Source organism: Corylus avellana, chromosome 2 (genome assembly GCF_965113065.1).
Source record: "Corylus avellana chromosome 2, dhCorAvel1.hap1.2, whole genome shotgun sequence".
Taxonomy (NCBI): domain Eukaryota; kingdom Viridiplantae; phylum Streptophyta; class Magnoliopsida; order Fagales; family Betulaceae; genus Corylus; species Corylus avellana.
In genome coordinates, this window is record NC_142491.1 from 18,443,468 (window position 1) to 18,465,494 (window position 22,027).

General features: G+C 37.9%; 3 pseudogenes across 1 annotated transcript; all 3 read left to right on the plus strand.

The window, feature by feature from the left end:
• The first annotated feature begins 3,241 nt into the window (after positions 1 to 3,241).
• Positions 3,242 to 6,618, plus strand: LOC132170075 (dirigent protein 4 pseudogene; annotated as a pseudogene).
• A 2,784-nt stretch (positions 6,619 to 9,402) lies between these two features.
• Positions 9,403 to 12,930, plus strand: LOC148587441 (putative amidase At4g34880; annotated as a pseudogene).
• Positions 12,931 to 14,188: 1,258 nt separating this feature from the next.
• LOC148587442 (putative amidase At4g34880) lies at positions 14,189 to 20,458 on the plus strand (annotated as a pseudogene). Its single transcript, XR_015911394.1, has 5 exons — positions 14,189 to 14,840; positions 18,218 to 18,432; positions 19,437 to 19,679; positions 19,765 to 19,967; positions 20,075 to 20,458. The product of XR_015911394.1 is annotated as a putative amidase At4g34880 (transcript).
• The last annotated feature ends 1,569 nt before the right edge of the window (positions 20,459 to 22,027 follow it).

Here is a 22,027-nt window from a genome sequence, read left to right on the forward strand (position 1 = left end):
TAGACAAAAATTATATCCTTGCCCTTTTTTAATTGGACGAAAATCTGATCAGGCAAGAGAGTTAAAAATAAATGGCCATGGGACTCCTACAAGATCATCTGTCACAGCTAAAATTAGTGATACCAGCAATGGATTCCTCAGCTTTAGCAAGAAAGCAGACGACAATTCGTGGAATAAATTAATAGGGTCACCAACTTCTTCATCCAATCGGAAAACAGAACCACTAGCCGGAGTTCAACCGATCACACTTTTTTTTTTTACTTTTCTAATCGGGTCACAGGGAAATTTATTTCATCATTCATATTATATTTTATAAATATATTGTCAATATTGAAGTACATGATGAATATATTGTTACATTATTTAAAAATGATTAAGCAATGTTATATACCATATTTTTATTTTACAATTATCTCATAATGCTAATGTGACAATTGTTGAGGAATAATTCTACATTGCCTATGGACAAAATCTTAGGCATGTTTATAAGGATTAAGTAACCCTCTCTTATTGAACCGAATTTATGAGATGAGTTTGGCCCACGAATTTTTTCATGGTATCAGAGTTTACCACATGACGAATGAGGTTCACACTACTTACCCTCTTACAAAGACCTTGACAAGGATTAGGAAAAATACTGGCTTGCACGTGAGAGAGAGTGTTGATGAATAATCTCACATTGCTTGTGAACAAGATCTTTGGCATATTTATTACTTACCCTGTGACAATGACTAGGAAAAATACTGGCCTGCATGTGAGGGAGGGTGTTGAGAAATAATCCCACATTGCCTGTGAACAAAATCTTGGACATGTTTATAAGGATTGAGCAACCCTCTCTTATTGAACCGGTTTTATGAGATGAGTTAGGCCCACGAATTTTTTCATGGTATCAAAGCGTACCACAGGACGAATGGAGCCCACACTGCATACCACGTGACAAGGATCAAGAAAAATATCGACCTACACATGAGAGAGAGTGTTGAGAAACAGTCTCTTTATAAGGAATTGACAACCCTTTCTTATTGAACCGGTTTTATGAGATGACTTAGACTTACGAATTTTTTCAATAATGACAACCAATTTTTAGAGTTTTGTAATAATGTCTGATTTAAGGATTTGTTGAGACTGCTACATTAATACTGTGGAATAAAAATACAGTTTTTAACATTATTCTATTTTTAAAATCACGCATTAACCATTCTAGTTCTTTAAAAAAGTTTATTTAAGAGATTCGTGATAGCTAAAGTCTTGATAGTTGGCTCTCGGCTTTTGGGTTGACAAACAATTAATGCCGATGAAGACGTGTACGTAGTTGCTAACTAAAAATCAAATTATGAAAGATTTCGTTGAAATCAAGATAGTAAAATAATTATTGCAATGATTTCTAGCTACATGTATCCCTCTTGTGTCAATAAATCTAATATATTATAATTAAATGTTCTAGCAGAAAATTCAATCTATTTTAAAGTCCTTTTAGCTTGTCTTGCTCCAACTTGGCCCATTAGATTGCTGATCAATTTCTCTAGGAGTTGTTTTCAAATATTTTTGAAACTTGACTCTTGAAACTATCTAAAACATAAATTGCATCATTAACAATTTTTTGTTTAAAAAATTGATGTAAACAACCACAGAGCACATCCTACGTACCCTGCCTAACAAAGGCAGCGCATAGGCAACATGCATACTGGAGTCAATGAAATATATATATATATATATTAATTAGGGTAAACGTTTGTTTTGGTATTTGATGGTTTACAAGAAGTTCAATTCTTTTCCTTATTATTTAAAAATTGCAATCATGGCTCAGCAAGGAAACGGCAAGACAAAGTGAATAATTAAACCCTAATACATCTTGTGTCAATAACCAAGATTCTTGAATCCATCACAAAACAGACACTCTAACTAAAAAGTTTGACTTGCCTCTAGCGAAAAAATTATGGAAGATTTTGTGTGAAAAATTAATAAACTGGAAAAAGAACTCGGGTTATTTTTGCACAAGAGGATCTCCAGTAATTTTTTTTCACGGGAAGCAAGCCAAACTCCTAAGAAATGCCTGAAATGGAGGAAATCAAATCCTAATCTACAAAGTTTCAAAAATCTCACAAAGAGAAATGCTATTTTTCCAATTCATGCCCATCTTCCGTCCAACTCTATTCATACTTTTTTCTTTCAAATTTACATGTTAGTCCTACGAGTAATGCTAGAAGTTTTTCTTGTATTACTCCAAGAACGATGTGGCTCTTAAAATCACCATTGAGCTTGTGATTGATCATTATTAGATTTTGATCAAATGATAATTTTAAAAGTCATCTCATTTTCAGAGTGATACTTCTAGAATTACTCTTGTCCTACAGATGATAGATTTAAAAAAGAGTTGAACAAGAGATCGACAAGAGTTGGAAGAATAACATGTCTCAATCACAAAACATAAAAAAGTAAAAAATCTTTAAATAGGAAAATTAACTCTTTGAATCAACTCTTATAATTATTTGAATTGTCCAAATCAACTCATCCTGGTGGCCTCATGACTAACCCTAATGGATGATCTATTTTATTAAATAGTTGATCAAATGGTATGTATGATTTAGTGGTGATCATTTGGGTATTGGAAGTCCATGTAAACCTTCGCACAACCTTTCAATCATGCTAATATGCAATATGACATTACTTTCAACTTATCATTAAGTCATGCAGCCTTATCATTGGTTGATCAAAGGACTTAAATGTAACAACATAAATAATTTAGGGTTTTGATTGTGGCTTTTTAAATGTTATGTACTAAATTGAAACCATTTATAAATTTCTAGGACCAAAATAAAAGAAAACATGTTTCTAATGACAGCCATGCGAATAGGGGAGGAGGGAGGCCCCCTCAACTCCTTAAAATTCTCCTTACCCTTGATAAAAAAAACTAATGCCATGATTATGGATTTAATTAAACGGGTCAGACCCATTAACACTGATATGTTAATTTCGTATTAAGAGCGTGTCAAATGTGTTAAAAATTGACTGCCATAAACCCAATTCTAGAAAGGAGACTCCAACATATTAGTGCAAATGTAGTGGAGGCAAGCTAGACTTTCAACCTAACATTTTTGGTAATAAAATTCCCTTAAGAATTGAGTCTATAGGTCTAATAAGGACTTGTATTATTGCAATATCTTTACTTATTCAGGTTTGATTGTTTATACCATGCCTATAAAAGCTCATCTCTCATGTTTCTCATGCACAGTGAAACATAATGAAACTCAAGCGAGTAAACTTTGTTTGCTTTTGTGCTCTGCTTCTGTGCATGGTGGCCATAGCCTTTCTCCGCCAGTACTGCACAATGCCACTGCTTCCTTATCACATATTGGAGAAGGAGACTGTCCTCCACTTCTTCCTCCACGACACGCCCGGTGGCAGCAGCCCTAGCGCAGTCCGGGTGGTCCAAGCCAACGGCACGGCGCATAACACGTCGCTCACGCCATTTGGCACCGTTTGGGTCGTTGACGATCCTTTGACGGAGGGTTCTGACCCGAAATCAACCATCGTTGGCAACTCCCGAGGCATGAATGTGTCGGCCGGGCAGGAGGAGTTGATGCTCGTGGCATACCTTGATTTCGGGTTCACCAGCGGCGAGTTCAACGGCAGCTCCATCAGCATGCTTTCGAGGAATCCGGTGACACAGATTGAGAGGGAGTTTGCGGTGGTTGGCGTCTGCGGAAAGTTTAGGATGGCTAGAGGGTTTGCCAATCTTAAGTGTATTTTCTTCAATGCGAGTAATGGTGATTCCATTGTAGAGTACAAAGTGGTGGTGAGGCATTACTTAGATAACGAGGTACCATCTAATTATGGAACAGAAAAAAGAACAAATTAAGGAGATGTTTTCTCTTGTTTTTCCTCTTCTCTCTTAGAAATTCTTCACGATAGCCCATTATGCAGAGAGGACTTGATGATTAAGAAGAGGCTTATGTTTTCAGCATTAATGCTCATCAGTTTAGTTAATTTTGTTTTGGGTTTGCTTCTGCAGTTTGCATTTTTCATCGAATAAGAAACGGATCGATGACATTGTTTGTGCTTTCTAGTTGTAATCTTTGGCTGCTGCCATGCATGTGTACTGCAAGGGAAAAAATCTTATAAATGGCACTTACCATATGATTAAAATGCCAAGTGTGTTTTATTTGTTCTATTTTTATCAAATAACTTGAAGAAAAAAACAAGTTGGTCTGCAAAGAAACAACTAACAACTCAAAACTAACCCAAACACCTAAACCAATCAACCCTTGTAACTAGAGCAGAGAGCAACTCTAGAAAAACAAAACATAGAACCACAAAAGGCAACAATACAGCAATGCTACAATCAATCCTTGCCAAAAAAACCAGAAACACCTCTAAACAAATCTACACCAATATCAAATTGTCTCTATTCTTTTGAAATTTACCCCTCTCCGAGCGGGGATGGAGCCAGCTTGAATTTGGGGGGGGGGGCCAAGGGCCAAAATTTTTTAAAGAGGGATCAATTGGCAAATAATACCTTAAATTATTATTTTTTTGCTTTAACATTTTTTTTCCTTGTAATTTGGGGGGGACCAAAGCCACTACCGGTCCCCCCCTAAATCCGTCTTTGTCCCCAAGATTTGAGATCGAACTTCCCAAACAATAGTCGTCAAAAGTTGCTCCTCTGTTTTGGAATGACCATCATATTTGAGCTCATTTCTATTTCGCCAAATGTTGTAGATCGAAGAACTCTAGACCAACCTGCAAAGCATAGCAAGCAAAGATTTATTCGTCCAACTACAACATCCCCTATGCAGAACATCATCTCAAAATTGATGTGACTTTTAAAATTATCAAAATTTAATAATGATCTATCATAAATTTAATAATAATTTTAAAACACACATCAATTTTTAAAAGACCAAAAAAAAAAAAAAAAAAAAAACATGAAAATGTCATTAAACATAGAAGGCAAAGTAGCTGAAATTTGCATTCCACAATTTTGTTTTTTATGTTTTTGGGCAAAATTGACTTTCCTGATTGATAAATAGATAAGGTAATGAGCAATCACAAGATTCATATTCCTCAAAACTTAACGCTTTATCATCCAACCCTATTTAAAAGGGGAATGTTAGGTGCTCTTCTCGTGTTTTCCTAGTGTTCTTCGTTGGATACTTCATTTATGTTTAAATCTTTGTACAAACATTAATTCTACTCTATCCCCAGCAAGCAAAGTAAATGTGATAAGAAATATTATTGAAATATGTATACAATTACATATATTTATATTTAGTTGTGTAAAACCTCGACATTTTTTTTTTGTTTAATTGAATAAGAAAAAAGGTTACTCGACATTATATTAGTAGTATATAATGATAGAGCCAAAATACACCTACGACCAAGATGCACAAGAAGACTTGAACCCAGTCCAACACAAGGCCCAAGAAAGGTCTGATAGCCTAATAAAAGGCTCATTATTACTAAAGTCCAAAGAGGGGCATGCGGCAAGGCTCACTGCCACTATGGCCCAAGAGAGCCCAAGGCGGCCTAATGGAAGGTCCGCTGTTACAAAGGCTCGAGAAAGGGCCCAAGAGGAACTATAAGGTCTCATCCTCTCTACAACGGAGGTCACATTCTTGACATAGATAAGGCTTATTGTCAGAGAATGATCTCTCTTGGAGCCTACTTGGGATTGCGTTAGAGAGTTTAAAAAATATTTTTAGTATTTAAAAAGCCGCACCAAACAAAAGCTAGTATGTTTGGTAAAAAATTTCATAAGTACTTTCTTAGTCTAAAGATGGCCAAAACGCATTTGGCAAAAGTTTAAATATAAAGCTTTTGTCAAGAAACGTTTTATTTTATTTTTTTTTTTTTTTAAACTTAAAATCTCTATTTTTTAGACACAATCTCAAACAGACTCTTACCCTCTCTCAATGTTTTCGCTCTAGAGCTCTGAAAAATTGACTTGAAAGTCGGAATGCCTTTGGTTAAAGGACCGATGGTGTATTGACGACCCCTTCCCTCTTTTACAGGTTTTGAAGAAGGCTCAATCCAAATGTGCAAATGTTGAATCTTGGGAGATCTATCATATAAATTATTATTTTGTCATGTTGACATAACAATTTAAGTCGTCGCTAATTAAACAATACATTTATTGAACATAGTCCATGTTAAGAATATTATGTTAATGTTATTTACTTGTTATTTACTTCCTTAGGTATTATTAGTCTACTAGGTTTACCTTTCCTTAGTCTATTAGGTTACTTGCCTCTCTATAAATAGAGGTATTTGTATTCATTATCAACACAATCATAATAGAAGAGATGTAGTATTATATGCTTCCGCTCTTTCTCTTTCTTCCGCTTCTAATATATTATCCAACATATTTAACATGGTATCAGAGCCACTTTTCTGTGGCCTTCAATAATTGTCTTTTATGATGTTTTCTTTCTGACAAATTTCAGTCTAGTCGCCCTACATCACGCGCCTCTCAAAATTTCTGCTGTCCATAATGTCAAAATCGCTGCAGCCCTTATGCCGCCACTGACAGTTCAGACGCCGCCAAGTACAGATCCAAAGAGATCTGAAGCGTCCACGCTTCCGAGCGCTCAGACGCTTCAGGGTTCTGTCCGTCAGTAAACGCGCCTCCACGCGCGTCCTAAGGATTCCTCGGCACGCCGGCAAGATTCACCTAAGAATTTGTTTGTTCCCTTATAGGCCTTTACAAAGCTCTGATCACAACAATGGTATCGCCAATCGATAGATCAGAGCCAGAAGAGTCCAGATCTGTCGAGATCTTTGACAAAGAAATTCTGACGCGCCTACACGTGTTGCCATAAGGTGATGCCTCTCAGTCCACGCGCCGTTGCAGTACTTCCACGTGCTGCCAGGTCAGGTGGATCAGTCCGGATTTCACATTGCTCCATAGATCCAGCGCCGACGGTCACATCGCCACCAAGAACGCAGTCATACCACCACGGACGCTCCTCCACTCACCGGCGGAATCCTCCGCGCATGGGATTAATGCGCCACAGTGCCGCCGCTGTTGAGGTGCGTGCACCACACGCGCCAGGTAATGCGTCACTGTATGCCCTAGTGACACGTCAGCCCTAGCACCACGTCATCACATTTGCCACATCATCATCATTGCCACATCATCAGCCCATGTCACGTCAGCACATCAGTTATGTCATCTCACTGTCACGTCAGCACATCGGCCACGTCAGCACCTTGATAGAGTTGACTTTTCTTTCGTTGACCGTTGACTTTTAATTTGACCATTGAAAAAGTTGACCAGGTGTTTACTACTCAATTTTTCGTCCTGATTTCAAATGTGTGGTCTATTTTTGCTTTTGGCATCTCTATATGGTAGAAAACAAGATTTTTCTCCAAATTTAGGGGTTTGTTTTATGTGGTTCAAGTTGGTTCATGCTTGTTCAATTTGGTTCCATAGCCTTTTCTTTGGCGCAGTTCAAATCCGGTTCATTCTTCTTGCAGTAGGCACTCTCAGGTCAGACCAATCTTTCCTCGGGTCCATGAGTTTTCGGGCCAAAGAAGCCCCTTTCAACCGGCTCACTTATGCCTTGCCGCCATCATCGGTCACTGTAGCCTCTCCTAGGCCATTGATCCATTACTAATGAGAATTTTTTGGGTCAGACCTTTCAACAGTCCAAGGGTTTCAGGCATGATTAGCCTTTTCAACCGGCCATTTTTCTCCTTACTTAGCTCAGCCGACCAGGTGAGACGGTCTACTAGTTAGATGGGTCAAACTTTAGTTCAGCCGACAAGGCGAGACGGTTCGAGAGTTTCAGGCATGATTAGCCTCTTCAACCGGCCCTGCTTATCTTAGCCGACCAGGCGAGATGGTCTACTAGTTAGAATTTTTGGGACAGACTTTAGCTCAGTCGATCAGGCGAGCTTCTTTATTACTAGTATATGGTTTTCAAGTCAAATTACCACCAAGTGAACCAAGATCCAGCTTAAATGCATAGCTCAATTCAGGTAGAATCCACCGGACTTTAACAACTTTTATGGCGTTACTTTGGCAACTCTTTTGGCACAAGCAGCTTTTTCGACGACTTACAATTTTTCTTTTCCTATTCTTTTACCCAAACTCAATGTGTAAACATTGAGTTTGAGGGGGGCTGTTAAGAATATTATGTTAATGTTATTTACTTCCTTAGATATTATTAGTCTACTAGGTTTACCTTTTCTTAGTCTATTAGGTTTACCTTTCCTTAGTCTATTAAGTTACTTGCCTCTCTATAAATAGAGGCCTTTGTATTCATTATCAACACAATCATAATAGAAGAGATGTAGTCTTATATGCTTTCGCTCTCTCTCTTCTCTCTTTTTCTTCCGCTTCTAATATATTATCCAATATATTTAACAGTCCAAACCCAATAAAGCGAGACATGAAACCCCAAACACAAGCAATAAAAAGAACAGTTTATCCAAACAAATATGAACAAATTCACCGGAAATGGACGGCAAAAGCAATGAATTAGTCAGATGCCATCTCTTGTACGATGAGAAAGAAATGCTAACTTGTTTTTATCTATAACAGGGCCAACTTCTTTTCGAATATTCTTGGAATGCTAGGTTCATCAAGCAAAAATGCAGAGAAATGAGCTCACTGTTTCATTGTTGTATTTTGCTATAAAAGCTTTTTTCATGTTTGTTTGTTTGTGTTTTTGTTTAGAGTCATTTGTTTTCTTCTTAAAATAAATATATTAACAAATAACTCAAAATACAAAACTGTTATGTTGACAAACGTTGTGCCAAACATAGTCTGTGAAGTACGCTCAAGCATTTCTCCAATCCTTCCTCCTCGATCATCAATGCGAATGAGGCTATATATACCCCATTTTATGGGTTGAGGCATTAGAGAATTGAACAAAAATTTTAAGTGATTGCGTGTATTAGGCAATGATAATCGCTCTCTCATTGTGCGTTTTCTAGTGTTCTTAGACTAAGTTTTTTAAATATTACTCTACTTATTCTAGTGGTGTACTCCACCACTAGAAAGAAGAAAATATTAAAGAATTACATGGAACAACATTAGAATAATTCGAGACACTGCTTTATTCTACTTTACTAGTTTATTTTTCGAACAAAAACACTCATTACAATATAAAAATTATTTTTACATTTACATCACATCAAAATACCTTTTCACACCAAAAACATTTCCTCTTTTTAACTATAAAGAATACAATGTTTCATTAATTAAGCTTAAACTTTTCTCTTTTGATTCATAACTAGGCTACAAATGAACCATCCCAAATTTCATGCATGTTTTGATTAGGCTTTTGCTTGTGATTGTGACTATATATACTAGGACCATTTCTAATAGAATCCAAACCCAAGTCCAAAATTAAAAATTTGACGAGTCGACTCAGTGAGCCAGCATCGCAATACTGCATGGCCACCAATGGCAGCTCTCCTCTGGCCTTTTCTCTCTTCCTATCACTTATTCTGCTTCTCCTAGCCATATTATCAATTGGGTCATTATCACGGGCGATGGCTTCTCAATCAGAGAAGCAACCATTGGCGACCTCCAACTCCCTTTCAAGCAAAACCAACTCACCTCGAAACAACTCGTTGAGTTCTACATTGGAGAGATCGGGAGACTCAACCCGGTCCTCAATGGGGTCATAGAGGTGAACCTGGACGCTCTATACCAAGCCGATAAGGCTGACCATGAGCGCAGGACCAAGGCGCCTGGCTCGCTCTTTGGGTTGCATGGCATTCCTATCTTGCTCAAGGATAACATTGGAACAAAGGATAAGCTGAACACCACGGTTGGCTCGCTAGCGCTGCTTGGCTCGGTTGTGCCTCGAGATGCAGCTTCATGACCAAGTTGAGAGAAGCCGGGGCCATCATAATGGGGAAGGCTAGCTTGAGCGAGTGGGCTAATTTTAGGTTGCTCAATGCTCCCAATGGATGGAGTGCTAGAGGTGGCCAGGGCAAGGTAAGTCTAAATACAACATAATTGTTGTGGGCTTGCAAATAGTTTACACGATTCGAAAATTCGATGCACCCAATATAAAATTAGTGAATTAGGATTGAAAAATCGAGTTAGAATTGATTTATATAATCTTTATATTCATGCTTCGACACTGATGAAATAATGATGATGGTCATAAATAATAGCATAAGCAAGAGAGAAAATAAGATAAAATAACACAAGAAACTTATGCATGGGTGGTTCGGTGTTAGACACCTACATCCACTACTCTGAATAACCATATATAAGAACTACATTATATATGCTCATTAACCCTTTTTTTTTTTTTTTTTTACAATACAAAGGTTGTTATTTATAGGGTAGTTATTAAATACAAGTATGGTAATCAAACCGACATTTAGAGCGGGCAATTTTAACATCATGACTTGCTAACCTGACATGATTAATTCAACTCAAAATTAGCAGTTTAGAGTTGAGGGGTCTGATATATTTAATTAAATAGGTCGAGTTATGGTTTACATGTATAATCTTATAACCGTGCCTCGAGATGATCCGAAACGAACACATAAAGACGAATTGCTACCACTGTGGGTTTGCAATTATTTTCCCCTGGTATGTAATTTCAGGGTTTACAATGTTAAATGCACGTTGACACTTCACAATATAATCGTAATCCAAAATTTTATGTACAAATAGCATTATTTGAATCTCATAACAGATGATAAAGTTTGAAGTAATAATTTTTTGTGCAGAATCCTTATGTGTTATCAGCAGATCCTTGCGGGTCAAGTAGTGGGTCAGCAATATCAGTAGCGGCAAATTTGGTAACAGTGGCGGTTGGGACAGAGACTGATGGGTCAATCCTATGTCCAGCCAGTTTTAACTCGGTAGTAGGCATCAAGCCGACCGTTGGGCTCACCAGCCGAGCCGGGGTCATCCCAGTCTCTCCTAGACAAGGCACTATTGGGTGGGTGATGGTACACCGTTACACCGTACATCAATATTTCCTTTTATCAGGATATAGAATGCTCAGTGCTTGATGAACCATTGAAATAATCTTTGCCAGTACTGATTAATTATAAATTGAGAAATTATACCATTGAAATAATCTTCGTTGGATTAATATTGGAACAGGCCCATCAGCAGGACGGTATCAGATGCTGTTTATGTTCTTGATGCCATTGTAGGTTTCGACTACAATGATGGAGCAACAAGGGATGCATTAAACTATATTCCACACGGTGTATATAAACAATTTCTGAAGGCTTATGGGCTCCAAGGGAAGAGATTGGGAATTGTAAGGAATCCCTTCTTCACTTGTGGCAGTGGATCTCTCCAGGCTAAAGCTTTTGTGCATCTTTTCCGGATTCTAAGGTAAGTAACTTTCAACTATGGTTAAGCATTTGATATAAGTAGTAATTTAACATGATATCATAATCAAATATCATGAATTATGTTAGAACATTTTCCCGTACGACGTGAGTGGTGTGCTAATTATTTGCAATACGTATCATGCGCCAGGGAAACTTTCTAAGTCAGTTCCTTGGAAAAGAGCAATTTGATGAACAAAGCTCAATAATTCAGCTTAATTGAGTATTATTGAATATGTGAAAGAGATCCCTTTATACCTTGATGCATGTGCCTATTTATAGGCTGAAGAATTGAGTTAGACTTGAACTATGTCTCCTTCTTCAACTTGATGTGGGGTCTTGAGAGTTTGAATTGGATCTGGGTCCTACTTCACTTAGTCTTGGAGTAAGACTGTTGTGTTAGATTCTTCAATGAGTTCTAATTGGAGCTAGATTGAGACACCTGGAATCTTTTGTAAGTGAATATTCCACAGGAGGTGTTTGTCCTGGTATGTTTGACTACCCTGGGTGAGGTTTGTTCTGGGTTTGCTTGATTGCCCAGGAGGTATTTGTCCTTGGGCTTGTGTGTAATGGATGCCTCTTGATCGATAAGCTCAATCCCGAGAATCTTGCCATCTGGGTCATGGGCTTGTTATTGACCTTGAAGCCCAAGATCTGATGGGTCGATTGAGTGAAAATATTCCCAACAAATTCGAACTTCGAATCCACAATTAACCCCCCATTCCAATTAAATATATCATGCTACATCGATTATAGATGAGTTTAAGCTTATACATGAGAGTCAGTGTTATAATATAAACTAAATGATTAATTTATCCATTCTTAGTAGTTTAAGCTTCGAGATAAGTGGTAGTTTCATATTTAGAAATGGACTAAATCTAATGTGCAGTTTTTTTTTTTTTTTTTTTTTTTGCTATGAAGGCAAAGAGGTGCAGTTTTGATAGACAACTTGGAAATAGCCAACATTGATGTTATCTTGAATGCAACATTGAGTGGGGAGGCAACAGCAGCTAGCTGAATTCAAACTATCCTTGAATGCGTATCTCAAAGATCTGGTGGCTTCCCCAGTGCGAACTTTGGCGGATGTGATAGCCTTCAATGACAAGTTCTCTGATTTGGTAAGTTCACGTATCAATCAGCAAAGGTTTCTTTGATTTCTCTTGTATAATATTATTCCAGCCATGAACAAAGCTTCTTTTTTTATGCATGCAGGAAATGATCAAGGAATTTGGGCAAGATATATTTCTGGCAGCCCAAGTCACAAATGGAATTGGCAATACAGAGAAGGCAGCATTGCTTAATTTGGCAAAGCTGTCCAGAGATGGATTTGAGAAGGTGATGAAAGACAACAGATTAGATGCATTGGTGACTCCTGGTGCAGATGCTGCTCCTGTTCTTGCAATTGGAGTATTCCCTGCAATCAGTGTCCCAGCAGGGTATGGTAGTAAGGGGGTGCCTTTTGGCATATCCTTTGGAGGACTAAAGGGCTCAGAGCCAAAGCTGATTGAGATATCACATGGTTTTGAGCAAGCTACTAAGATAAACCATGAAGCCCTTGAATACCCTTCATTCACAGTACTACAAGAACTTGTATTAGCACCTCTTAATTAATCATTTAGTTTGGTTAATCCTTTGTTTGTCGTGATGATTGAACTATATCAATTACATGTAATCAAGTACTTACATGTATATGTTCTTTTGGGGCGGATTATGCACATTATGGAAATAGTCTTTTAATTGGATGAAAGGAAATTGAAAGTTCAAAGGTATAAATTGAAGGTTTTTTAAAATGCGTGGTAGTTTAAAAGTTTAAAGTAAAGTTTTCCTGAATAAGAGAGTTTTCACGTGATAATTTTTCACTCAATTTAACAGAAAATGCTAACGGAACTTTTCAATGTTTGAGAGTGTTTGTAAATAGGATGTTAATTTGAGAGGTAAGCGTAGTTTTCTTATTATTTAGGGTTAACTACATTTACACCTTCTAATTACATTATTATTATTATTTTTGGCAATTTTTTTCCTTGATTTTAACAAAAGCAGCCCTGGTTGGGATCGAGATCCCCGACAATGCATGGGGAACTGCCTATAAAAAATGGCTGAAATTCTAGCCATTGGATGAAAGTTTGCCACATGTCCCTTTAATTAAAAAATACTAAAATATTATTTAAGTTTTAAAAAGAAAATAATAAAAAAATAAAAAATTATAAAAAAAGTATGGGGTGGCCGGCCACCCCATCTGAGACATGGGGGTGGCCGAAGCCACCCCCAATGGCCAGTTGGGGGTGGCGTCCGGCCACCCCCATGGCCATAGGGGGTGGCTAGGGCCCAAGGTGCCAAACCCAAAAATTTCCTTTTTCTTTTTTTGCGTTTGGCCCCTAGAGCCACCCCCTAAGGCCATGGGATGGCTCCGGCCACCCCGAAGCCACCCCCAAGTCTCAGAGGGGTGGCCGGCCACCCCATATTTTTTTTTTTTTTATTATTTTTTAATTACATGGACATGTGGCATCATGGATGAAATTCAATGGCTAGGAATTCAGCCATTTTTTATGGACAATTCCACATGCATTGCCGGGATCCCTAGTTGACCTTAATTCTGTAATAAAATCTGATTGGCCCCTTGCATTAGTCGATGCAAAAATAGGGTGGCCGCCACCCCCATACTTTTTTTTTTTTATAATTTTTTATTTTTTTTATTATTTTAAAACTTAAATATTATTTTAATATTTTTTAATTAAATGAACATGTGGCAGTATATACGCCATGGATGAAATTCAATGGCTAGGAATTCAGCCATTTTTGATGGACAATTCCACATGCATTGCCGGGATCCCTGGTTGACTTTAATTCTATAATAAAATCTGATTGGCCCTTGCATTAGTCAATGCTAAAATTCCACGAGTCTATCGTATACTCTCTCTTCAAGAACAAGAATCAGACAGATGTCACTTTCAACGAATGCCGTGGAAGTGAAAATGCGGATCAACCATAGAGCGTCTCTCCTTTCCTCACCGTTGATCTCTCTGTTAGTTCTCTCCGGCTTCGTCAACGCAATCGATGGCTCGCAATTCACCATCACCGAAGCCACCATCGACGACATCCAACGCGCCTTTACCGCAAACGAACTCACGTCGAGAGAATTAGTTGACTTGTACCTCGGCCAGATTGCGAGCTTGAATCCCCTGCTTCGCGGCGTGCTGGAAGTGAATCCAGACGCGCGGGATCAAGCGGACCGGGCCGACCGCGAGAGGGAGGAGGCGGCCAATCAGGGCCGTCGGTGCTCAGGAGAGCTTCATGGCATCCCGGTGCTGCTCAAGGACAGTATAGCCACTGAGGACGCGCTGAACACCACGTGTGGATCGTACGCGCTACTGGGATCAAAGGTACCAAGGGACTCGGGCGTGGTCGAGCGGTTGAGAAGGGCTGGGGCTGTGATCTTGGGAAAAGCTACACTCAACGAGTGGTACGGTATTCGGTCCTTCACGATTCCTCGTGGCTGGTGTGCTCGTGGCGGACAAGCCGTGGTCGGTATTTCTTTTTTCAACAAATGGATGAGTTATCTTAATTTGTTTTATATATTTGTTTATCTTCCGTTTTTTTTTCTTTTATTTATTTATTTTTTTAATTATTTTTTTATGGTGAGTAGCTTGGGCTAGAGTTCGGATCCCTCAATTTTTTAAAATAAGAGAATTTTGGATTTTAAAATTTGGCCCTATGTTACATCTAATAATCCAAATAAATGCAAACGACAATTATTTATCTTAGTAACTCACAAATCTCTGAATTTATTTGAACCATTAGATATAATGGATGGCTCATATTTAAAAAAATTTGAGAGTATCTCAATGGCTCAACCTGAGCAGTGGTAAGAGCATGTTAATTGCGTTTAAGAAATAGAGCTTTTAAGTCAAAATTCGTTTTTAAAATGCGTTGGCAATTTTTATGTTTTTTAGACACTTAAGAGCGGATTGGGATCCCCAGCAATAGTGATAAAATTGCCCAAGGATTTTTTTTTTCAAATCCTGACCATTTATTCTCATCCAACAACCAAAAATCCGTCACGTATCCCAATCAATATAAAATAATAAAACATTATTATTTTTTAAAAAATAAATATTAAAAAATATGAGGTGGTTCAGCCACCCCCAATGGCCAGTTGGGGGTGGCTTGATTTATGGGTTTGGTTCTAGGGGGTGGCTCCGGCCCTGGGGCCCTAGGGGGTGGCTCCGACCACCCCCAAAGACCGGTTGGGACGGCCGAAGCCCCCCCCCCCCCCCCCCCCCCCCCCCCTCTGAGGCCCCAGGAGGTGGTTCGCCTACCCCCTAGGGCCAAAGCCATAAATTTGATTTTAGGGTTTGGGTTAGGGGTGATCGATGCAGGGCCAAATCCATAAATTTGATTTAAGGGTTTGGCCTAGGGGGTGGCCAATCTACCCCCTGGGGCCCTAGAAGCCACCCCCTAGGGCCCCAGGGGGTGGTTCGGCCACCCCCTAGGGCCAAACTCATAAATTTGATTTATGGGTTTGGCCTAGGGGGTGGCCGATCCACCCCTTGGGGCCCTAGAGCCACCCCCCAAGGTTGAACTGGGGTGGCAGGGGGTGGCCGAACCACCCCATATTTTTAATAATTATTTTTATTTTTTAATATGTGATTTTATATTTATTTTTTAAAAAATAATAATATTTTATTATTTTTATAGTGGATGGGACACGTGGCGTATTTCTGACTATTGGATGAGAATAAAAGGTTAGGATTTGAAAAAAAATCATTGGGCAATTTTATCACTATTGCCGTGGATCCCAATCCCTTAAAACCGCTTTCAATTTTTTTACCAAATGGGTATTTTTTTAAACGGACTTTTTGAGTGTTAAACACATTTTTAAGCTTCTCAAATGCACATCCAAACAAGCCTAAGTGTGCAATTAAGATGGATTTAGCTTGCCATACAATCCCTATCCGGATTGCAGGGGATTTTTGTAATTGTGAGGTTTCAATAGCCCACTTGTTTGAGAAAAAAAATTAGTTATAAACTAGTTTTTTGTATAATAAATTGTCATGTGCTCCTTAACACACACACACACACACACACATATATAAATATATATATAGGGAAAAATATAAAATGGCCCCCCAAACTACCAGCCATTTGTAATTTAGCCCCCCAATGTTTAAAATGTAATAAATTAGCCCCTCAAACTACCAACTAGTTGCAATTTGGCCACTCCATTAAGTAGCACCGTCAAAATGGATGGAAAATATAAAACGACGCCGTTTTGTTGAGGTAAAGTTACTAAAATACCCTTTTAAAAAAAAATCCAATTTTTTTATTTTTTAGAAAAAAAAAAAAAAAAAAACCCCACTAAACGTTGTCTTTCAAGCAACAAACCCCCTTCAACAAAACGTTGTCGTGTTGATTTCTTTCTCAAGCAAAGAGCCCCGTTTCTTATTTACAGTGGCTTGATCAAGTTTTGCCGTGGACTTCACCTTTTCAAAATCTGGTGGACTGTATCTCTCTTAAAGAATTTCACAAGAATCTTTTATTGGGGATTGTAGTGCTTTTGGTGGTCCCTGCTGAGTTTGTTCTTGTTTTGGAATTTCTAGGCGTGTAGATCTTAAAGCTAGCCCAGATTTTACTGCTTATGTAGAAGGATATGTTGCACGGGTTCAAGTTTTCCAGCAAATAACCCCCTGTCCAGCAGCTACTTCCTCTTCTTCATCAGCGACTTCTTTCTTTTATGTGCAATTTGTTCCTTTCAAGATCTCAATTCATCACGTCGTCAATTTTTTTTTTAAAAAAAGCCCACTAAACGAGCAACAGACCCCCTTCCACAAAACGTTGTCGTGTTGATTTCTTTCTCAAGCAAAGAACCTCGTCCAACAAATAACCCCCATCCAGCAGGTATTGGATCTTTTTCGTTAGCCACTTGTTCCTTTCACGTGCAATTTGTTCCTTTCAAGATTTCAGTTTGATTTCAATAGGCCAACTCCTTCAGATTTCAGCAAATTTTAGCAAACGAAAACAGAGAGATGAGAGATAGAAGAGACGGATAGAGAGATACTTGGAATTGAGAGACTGAACGGCTGCGATTCACAAATAAACCCTAAGAAACTTATTTCGTAAAACCTCAAATTTTAAAAACCATCTTTGAGGAGCTGTGAGCCGGAGAGGAGAAAGTTTTGAGCTGGAAGTGACGAACTGAAATGAAGAAGACGAAGAAAATGAAGTGAGAAACAGTATGGATGGAAGTACGATATGTTGTCGTGCAATAGATTCTTTTGGAAGCAAAACGACAACGTTTAGTCGGATTTGTTTTTAATTTGATTTTTTTTTAAAAAAAAGGGTATTTTAGTAACTTAACCTCAATAAAACGACGTCGTTTTGCATTTTTCATCCATTTTGACGGTGTTAACTAACGGAGTGGCCAAATTGTAACTAGTTGGTAGTTTGGGGGACTAGTTTATTACATTTTGAACATTATGAGGCTAAATTACAAATGGCTGGTAGTTTGGGGGCCATTTTATATTTTTCCCATATATATATATATATATATATATATATATATATATATATATATATATATATTAATTATATGTGATTCTCACTCTTTTTTTAATAGCATTAATAAAAAAAATATGTATTTCTCACATGTTAAGGGACATCTAATAATTCAGATGAAGCTAATTATACCAAAAATGGTTTTTTTTGGTGTAAAATTTTCAAAAATCCTTTTTTTTTTTTTTTTTCAAAAGGGTGTGTTAGACTTACACGATGTGTTTAATCATACAAGTTTTGGGAACATGCAGAATCCTTTCCACAAAAATCCTTTTTTTTTTTTTTTTTTCAAAAGGGTGTGTTAGACTTACACGATGTGTTTAATCATACAAGTTTTGGGAACATGCAGAATCCTTATGTGGAATCAGGGGACCCATGCGGGTCAAGCAGTGGATCCGCAATATCAGTGGCAGCAAACATGGTGTCAGTGTCACTGGGAACTGAAACCGATGGCTCTATCATCTGCCCAGCTGATCATAACTCGGTCGTAGGGCTCAAACCCACTGTTGGTCTCACCAGCCGAGCAGGCGTAATCCCAATCGCGCCCCGTCAGGACTCAATTGGGTAAACCACTCCGCTTTTAACATTTTCATAAACATTTGCTTTCCTAACCCTCATATTAATATTTGATACCACAATTTTTTCTAGCTTGACATAACTTTGTATATCAGTATATGCCCATTCTGTATAGAGTGGATGGTGAAGAACTAGTTGATCGTATAACGAAGAATTCCTGCTACGCAAAAGGGAAATAAGCTCACAAAGTGTCCAATTGGGTCCAGCTGGGTCACTTTGATACTTATATCAGTGTAAAGTAAATTGAGGAAGAAGTATTTGTAACTCCAAATGACCCAGCTTCCTTCTCCTTTAAGGATTGTTTCCCGTGCATAGTTGGTTGAAGGAGAGATTTGAGGGATACACTTTATGTCAGTAGTCTAGGAGGCAAGCTAGGGCTAAGATATAATAGATGCAGCTTCTCTTTGTGCCATGTGTGCTCATTTCTCTAAATCAAACTGGGGGTCAGGTCAATTTCGAATGGATAAGGTTCGGCCGGCCGGCTTACGGATTTCATTGTCTGTGAATTGTCTTAGGGTTGTGCCGAAAATAGGTTGGTTTGGGCCGGTTTAATAGTTAGGAGAAGCCCGCCTCTAAAGGGCTTACAATGTGGTATACTAGGTGACAATTTTTTCTTTTTTCTATGCAAAAGGGTAAGAGGGAAGTGGACTAGTCGTGGAGACTCTACTTGGATGTGACCATAATAACCCATATCTGTTGGAAAACCAATGTTTGCCTAAATGGTAAGGGGCCGTAATCGCTCCCACATGTGGTTTTAACCATAGCTTAATCTCAGTCGCATCAGAGTTCTTGTTGCATCAAATAGTAACCAACATTGCCCCGTGATTCGATTACAGGACCTACTCCACACCTACCCTTTTTGCCCACACCATATGCAGAAGTAACCTTTTATGGTTATATTTTGGGCAGCAGTAAACAAAAGCATGCAAAAATGTGGATGCTTATTTTGGGCAGATGTTAAACTCACGAATTTTGATTGTGATGAAATACAGGCCCATCTGCAGAACAGTAACGGATGCAGTTTATTTGCTCGATGCAATTGTGGGTTTTGATTCGAGGGATTATGAAGCAACAAAGGCAGCAACAAAGTTCATACCTGCAGGTGGTTATAGACAATTTCTTAATCAAGATGGTCTCAAAGGAAAGAGATTGGGTGTTGTGAGGAATCCATTTTCAGACTCTTATAATGGATCCACTGCCATTCTGGCCTTCGAGCATCATCTCAATGTGTTAAGGTACTTTGATTCAGTAGCTTGAAAAACAAAATTACTTAAATAAGTCCTCATACTTCATGTTTTTTTATTTTCTGTGCATATCAAGGCAAAGAGGTGCAACCATTTTGGATAATCTGGAAATAGCAGATATTGATATAATTATGAATCTCTCTCAAAGTGGCGAGCTAATTAATTGCATTGCTGGCTGAGTTCAAGCTCTCCATTAATGATTACCTAGCAGAACTCATCAACTCTACCGTGAAGTCACTCTCAGACATCATTGCCTTCAACCTGAATAACACTGTCCTGGTAAGGACATAATTCATATAGAGCGTCAAAGTCATTATACAAAGAACCCTTGTTTTGCAATCACTTGATATCTTGTTGCTTGGAAATTTCTGTCAATGTTTTTGCAGGAAATGATGAAAGAATACGGGCAGGATGTGTTCCTGGCATCAGAGATGACAACCGGGATTAGGAAGGAAGAGATAAAGGCAATCGAGATGATGGAATACTTGTCAAAATATGGCTTTGAGAAACTGATGAAAGACAATAAATTGGACGCAATGGTGACACTCGGCTCAGACGCTTCAAGAGTGCTCGCGATTGGAGGTTACCCGGCAATCACTGTTCCCGCCGGGTATGAAAGCGACGGAATGCCGTTTGGGATGTTGTTTGGTGGGTTAAAGGGTACCGAGCCAAAGCTGATTGAGATTGCTTACGCTTTTGAACAAGCCACAATGGCGCGGAGGCCACCTCCGTCCCTGTAAATGGAATTCTTGAAAATAAGATAGACGTTCACAAAAGACACCCTCTATGTTTACAAAATGAAGTGATATAACACTTGGCTTGTAAGTAGGAAACTGACATTGTCAGTTATTCTAAAATGAAAAAAACTGTTATCTTCATTTAAATGGGTGATAGTATAAATACTCTCTTATAGAATGATTTGAGAGAAGTATGAAAAAAAGGAAAAACAGAAAACAACTCTCTTTTTCAATATATTTTTCATTAGTGCTCTTAGGCCGTGGATTTTGTGAATATTACTCCAGTAATTTCTGGTAGTGTATTCCATCACTGGGAAAAGGAAGAAATTCATTGGAGAATTTGATTACCGTGCAAATAAGGTACTGTTCCATTCCGCTGTATATATATTAATTTTCTAACATTGGTATCAGAGCTAGGTTGAGTGTTTCTCATTGTATGTATGCCTGTGTAAGTGTTTTTTCTATACATGAGAAATTGCAATGAAACCAAGTTTCTGATTCATATACACTTTCGTTAATATATGGCCTTTAATGGCAATTTTCGAAAATGAAAGAATTAGACCACCAAATTTATACATGTTGTAGAGAACATTCATATGAACATGCCCACAAAATTTGGTGATGATTGGACATGTATGTTAAGAGATATAACATTTTTAGTTGAAGAACATGAAACTTTGTTTTCATTTTTCTGATAATTGTTTATCATCAAATGCGTTAATTTTTCATATGGTTAGATTATAATTGTCATATGGTTTAATTTGACATATGGAATGCAAAAAACGGATTTATAATGAGGGATATCTGAAGGATTAATGTTTGAAGGGGAATATGAAAATAGGGCGACAGTTGGGTTTTTCACTTTTTCTGAGGTTGAAGAAGGCCTGGTTCAATGTTCTGTAAATAACGGTTTATACAATTAAATTGTTGCATCTTCTTTAGAACCGGCTTTGGCCTAATGGTCAAGCTGGTACTTCTACGTCTACAGAATCCCTGTTTCGATTCCCTAGGCCTGGAGTTTTTTGATAAATTTCTTTTTTACTGAAATCGTGCCGTCCACGTGTGCTTTTAGTAAAAGATAAAGACAAGAGGATTTGAATCCATGCCGTGTAGTAGTTAGAGTGGCAAACACAATAACAACTAGGCTACTGGAATCCTTTAGTGATGGGGTTCCCTTTATTATTTATAATACAACAACACATATGCATAAAATGAATGAAAATTCATTTGTTGAAGAGATTGCATGTTAAATATTTTTTGTACAGTCTGTTTAATTTGGCATGCATATAAAATTGTTAGGGGTTGTAGTAATTTTTATGGATTTATTTTTATATAAGGATTGTATATCAAAATCCATAATTATTTCTTTGGATAAATGTAACACATACTTACTCTTTTAAAATTTGTTGAGATAATTTTTTTTTTAAGAGCATGTGTAGCCCCTAAAATGATGAGATTGAATTTATTCTTGGCAAGATATTTATGTTTGTTGCCTAGAATTAATTTAAATAGTGGGAGTTATGGTTGAGTTAAATTTATTTTTTCTCCCCTACATAATGTTGTGCGAAAATTAAGTTAAATATTAATATTTATGACACTTGT